Source organism: Zingiber officinale, chromosome 8A (genome assembly GCF_018446385.1).
Source record: "Zingiber officinale cultivar Zhangliang chromosome 8A, Zo_v1.1, whole genome shotgun sequence".
Lineage (NCBI taxonomy): Eukaryota > Viridiplantae > Streptophyta > Magnoliopsida > Zingiberales > Zingiberaceae > Zingiber > Zingiber officinale.
This window is the reverse complement of record NC_056000.1, coordinates 122,695,092-122,701,091: the sequence shown is the minus strand read 5'-3', so window position 1 is coordinate 122,701,091 and position 6,000 is coordinate 122,695,092.

The following is a 6,000-nucleotide window of genomic DNA, read 5'->3' as shown; positions in this document are numbered from 1 at the left end:
GATACTTGGCACGACGAGTAAAGTCCAAGTGGGTCAAAGGGATTGATCAGACACTTGGTGGGAAGTCCTAGCAGGTCAAAGGAGTGACCAGATGCTAGGCATGATGTATCAACAGGTCAAGGTTGACCGGATGTTGGTTTGAGAGGCTTGAGACTTGGTTTTGGGCAAAAACCAAGTGCTGGATCGATCAGTGGATCGATCCAGGCCTTTCCTAGCGAACAGAGAGCCTCTGGATCGATTCGTGGATCGATCCAGATGTCCAAATCGATCAGTGGATCGATTGGGACGCGGCTGCTTTGCACGATAAGCGCTGGATCGATCCGTGGATCGATCCAGGCATTTTTCCAGAGCACAGAGGCGCTCTGGATCGATCCGTGGATCGATCCAAAGCCTCCCCGATCGATTGGGAATTTTCGAATCGATCGGGATCCGACCGTTGCGTCGTATTTGAGCTGCAGGCGTGCGTTGGCTGCAGCAACACTTCACCGATTCACTCCAGATCTATCGCCAGTTCTTGAAGGATCTTGGAAGATTTCCAAGTCAAGAGGCGGATCAAAGTCAAGAAGAGAAGCTAGGGTTAGGGTTTGTACTCATTGTAAGCTTGTAAGCTTGTATTTCTTGTATCCTTTCCCTCTCTTCGTGTACTGAGTCTTGTAGGGCTTCTCCGCCCTTGGTAGTTACCATAAAGGAGAGTTTTATTAGTGGAGGGTGCGTGCGTAGGTGTGGATCCTTGGACTAGTCACCTCTTGTGAGGTGGATACCAAGTAAACCAACCTTGTTAGCGTTGTGTGATTTGTTTCTTTGTATTTCCGCTGCACATCTTTGAAGGAACAAGCAACGCCGAGCACGGAGCGAACGCGATGAGCTATTCACCCCCCCCCCCTCTAGCTACTTTTGGTCCTAACAATTCTTACATCAAATCACACCACAAATACTCTCTTAGTCCTAGAACAATGAATCTACTCCATAATGTAAAGATAGAGATCCGAAGACAAAGAGATCACAAACATTTCAATCTAAATCGAGAGAAGAGAATAGAAATATTTATCTAGCGACGATGAGTGATATTCAGAACCAATCCCTCACTTCTAGAGTTGAATCTGAGATGGAAATGACTTAGGAACACTGGATCACGACTGGAGATTGACCCCAAACTTGATCTCCCCAAAAGGGAGAGCCTCCTCCCTTTGAAAAGAGGAAGAAGCTCCTTCCTTATATAGTGCAGGGCATGAGCACCACATGGCCCGTGCCACGGCGGTGTGGCACACACGACCCCAGCTACTATGCCCTCGGCCAAGGTCAAACGGTCGTGTGGCCTTCACACGGCCGTGTAACTCTCTGCCTTTACCTGGCTCACATGACCATGTGGATCACATGGTCGTGCCAATCTTTGCCTCTGGAAACCTCACACGATCGTGTGGTACGCATGACCTAGGCTTGCCTCTTCTCTGGAAATGTTGCACGGCCATGTGGAGAAGTTGCTTGGGTTGTGTAGATCTACACGGCCAGGTTCTAGTTGTGCTTGCTGGGATGACACGGTCGGGCCAATCTACATGGCCGTGTCATTCTCCTCCTCTGGTGAAGCTACACGGCTTGTCTGCTCCACACGACCAAGGTCATTTTCCTCCCTGTTCCTTTGACACGGTCGTGTGGCTCACATGGCCAATGTTGTCTTCCTTTGCTTGTTGCCTAGATCACCCACGAACATCATTTCTTCTCCAAATTTGACCTTTTGAAGATAAAAATACACAAGAGCAGATCTCTGAACAAAGAAAAGTATTTATGCTTAAAGTAACTCAAAGAATATGAGAGTGTATAGACAAAGCATGCGTAAAATATGTAAATATGCGTTAAAACATGCTATAATCTATGCACATCAGCCGACATCCTCCGTACTCAGCCTCAGTCGTCGACATCCTCCCTATATCAACCTCAATCACCGACAGCATTCATGCCTAAGTCTCAATCGCCGACATCGGCTCCAAATCCCGACATCCTCCTAGTTTTGGCTTCAATTGCCGGCTTCGTTTATCCTCAAGGTCACTCAACACTGATCTCATTTTCTCATCCTCGGATCAGGCCCACACCCCTACATTGGCCCATTGAAAACACGTAGGGCGCATATAGATAAATAAGCAGCATAACCGCCTCAATAATGATACTATTTCTAAGAGAGACACGGACAATGACAATGAATAGAGAAGCGGTTTTATCGTTATTAGATCTGATTTCGTGGTTATCCAACTTCAAACACGTGGTGCTTGATAAATGAAGAAGCAATTAATGACTATCGGATCTGATCCATTCACTAGCTCATACATGGATGATGAAGGAAAATGCAACATTTGACATGGAGATACTCTTCAGGTTATATAAACTCTAGAGAAGGTAAGTGCAAAGGATTCTGAGCTCTCTTCAACTCCACAACTCCCTCTTTCTCCTGCTTCTTCGTCCTCTAGTTTCATATCTCAAGCAAATCTTAACTTGAGTGTCAGAGAGACATGTCAGGATCCTTCCCTAACGCCATTCTAACTCTTTGTTCAAGTGCTTTGTAGGTCCTCCTTATCCTCCTCACCAACGATATTCAAAGAGCGCATGTCAGCTCGTTTGTTGAACATGATTTAACCATCCACGGTATTTATTCTGGACTTGCCTCATCACACAAGAACTTGTGGTTGGCTCAAAAAAGGCTATATGCCACTTGTCAGTGAGGGACAATAACTTTCTCTGAAGGAGCAACACGACAACAAGGTGCACAAGGCCGGTAGCCTTGCAGAAGAGAGAAAAGGACGACGAGGCAAGTTCGAGCTTTCACCTCCTTGCAGATGCCCTGAGCAATGCAGATGAAGTAGAAGTGGAGGTGGAAGAAGCACTAAAGAGTGATGTCGTTTGGCATCCCTAGAATTAGCTCAGCCTCTTTTGTCATCGGACGAATAAGTGAACAATTAATTAGTTTCAACATATAATAATTTCTATATTTATAATTTATGGATAGAACAAGTCTTTTTATTTTATTCTTACTAATAAATTTTTAAAAACTATAAAATGATTACAACAATAACAACAACAACCAAGCCTTTTCCCACTAGGTAGGGTCGATTATAAAATGATTAGAGGTAATATTATTTATTATCTCCAGTGTTGGACCTAGCCTTTTTGGATTTCTAAAAAATCCCAACCATTACCAAGTTTTGAGTTTTTAGAAGAGAGATGTGGTGTGAAGTATAAGTTATGTCTCTTTTCACCAATCAGCACCAGCATGACAATTTGGATATTGTGATTTTTAGTTCATTACGCAATCGTATTGTTATACCAATGAAAATTTAGTATACACTTCTCATATCTTATACACCACTGTATTAAACAACAAATACTACATACAAAAATATAAAACTAACAACACTACGTAATTATACCTGTGCATTTCCTACCCAACTTTTTTTCTTACAACACTATGGATATTTAATCCAATGTTTTACATAACTTATCCCTCAAAATTGATATAATTACAACAATTATAATTTTTATAATATGTGTCAATTACCTCCCAATTTGTCAAAATCTCTCCATTTACACCAGATAAGAAGGAATACACATTTAAACCAAAGGGTGGTTCCTCCCAAACTAATTCATTTGTTAACCTATAATGTAAATCAATGACTATAAATCATAAAATTAAATTAGAGAACCATATAATTATCTAAATTAGAGAAGCATATAATTATCTTGATTTATCAAATAATTAAATCAACTATGTATTTCACATACTTTAGGTTCTCCAAGTGTTTTAACAAGTATGCCACATCTTCATCTTATTATTTCTTCTTCTAAGTCCTAAATTGCTTCTTCATAAACTATGCCTATAAACATAAAACACATTTAATTAATGAATTAAATCAAATAAAATACTATTTATATGCAAATACAGACTTATCGCAATAGCTTATTTCCTCATTTTGTTATGTTGGGCAATCCTAGCTGCATCCTTCTTTGCCTCTTCTTCAAAATTGCCTTCCATTATTGTGATGAAGACACTTAGGTAGGGTTTGCGTGGGGGCGATTTTGCCACTAAAATAGAGTTGCGATTGAAGAGTTATGAAGAGAGGCGAGGCATGCATGAACTGAGAGAGGGAGGAAGAAAAATGATCACTCCATAACCATAACTATTATTTTTAAATAAAAATGATTTAAAATGTGGTTCTGATGCCTAGAAAATGACGACTAAAGAGAGGAGGTTCGTGGGAGTGTTAAAATGGAAATTCCACATCACTTTACTATGCCCTTTGGTAAATGCACAATTATGATACACCTTTTGGTAATTTTCATATTCTATGTACTCCTTTTGGTAAATTGCCAATTAATCATCTATTAAATTTCTATTATAAAAATTATTTTTTAAATTATTTATTGATGAATTTGTGCATTGCTTATGTAAATTCATAATTTAAAGAAGGCAATAATTTAAAAAAAAAACAAAGAAGAACAAGAGTTAACTATTGATATAGTTATCGTTTTGAAAAATGGTTATTCTCTGCAAAAATAAATTATATCTATGGATATAACAAGTCGTTTAGTCCATTATTAATTATTAGTATAGAGAGCATTAGTTCCATAATTTTAGATATAAATCCCTTGCCATGAATAATTACTCCTGAAAATAAAGTAGTCATGTTCTTCATTGATCCCACCTAAGATAGTTAGAGGGTAAACTATCGGTGAACTGTCTTCAATGTTGACAGAGTCACCAAATAAATTAGTTATTTAACTTTTTGTAACAATTGTAATTATATAACGTTGAATGATATTCTTTATGGCACAGGAATATTATATAATGGCAGCTACGCGTTAGATACCTCTATTGATGCATTCAATATCGATACGAGCAATAAATACGCCTGATTATATAATCAATTAACCTCTTACTCGTGGCATTGTCGCCTTGGCCATATAAGCAAGAAACATTTGTCCGAATTGTAAAAGATTACAGTTCTTGAATCATTTTAATTAGAGACAGTTGATACATGCAATTCATGTTTAAAAAGCAAGATGACAAAATTACCTTTTTCTGAAAAGGTGAAAGAGTTGATGAGTTGCTTGGGCTCATACATACCGATGTATGTGGACCAATGTTAACTCATAAACTAGGAGGTTATAGATACTTCATTACTTTCGTTGATGATCACTCTCATTATGGGTATGTGTATCTAATGAAGCACAAGTCTGAAGCCTTTGAAAAGTTTAGAGAATTCAAAAATGAAGTAGAGAAATAACTTGGTAAAAATATCAAGATATATCGATTTGATCGAGGTGGCGAGTATTTAAGCCAAGAGTTTCAAGATTATCTAAGGAACAATGGTATATTGTCTCAATGGACTCCGTCATATATGCCACAACATAATGGTGTATCAGAAAGGCATAACCAATCCTTGTTGGATATGGTTAGGTCAATGATAGATCATGTAAATCTTCCAAAAACTTTACGTACTCATGATGGCTGTTTGCTTGCTAAACAGAGTTCCAGTGAAGACAATCTCAACTACTCTATATAAAGTATGAACTAGTTAGCAACCCCTCATATCTTATTTGAAAATATGGGGATGCCCTACTTATGTGAAGAGGACTATATTTGTAACGACCCGCCTTCTACTGGCTAGGCTGTAAGGTCGGACCGTCACATTATGCTGTGCTAAGCTATATCCATGACCATACTAAGTCTAGGTGCGGAAAAACTGTACCAATTTAGAACCTTGCTAAGCTAATACAGGTTCTTGGCACTACATGGGCTAAGGGATGCAATCTAAGGTATACATGGCATATCCTACTGTTGGAGTGTATACTGAAAGCCTAAGCTTTTGTAAACATTTGTCTTGAATAAAGAATCACATTTGGTCAAATTATCTACATTTGTTTGTAGTTGTTCAATTAATTTATATTGTAGATAACATAGCATGTGGTGTCATATGCAGAAGATAATGTTATCAGTACCTTATAAATTATAAA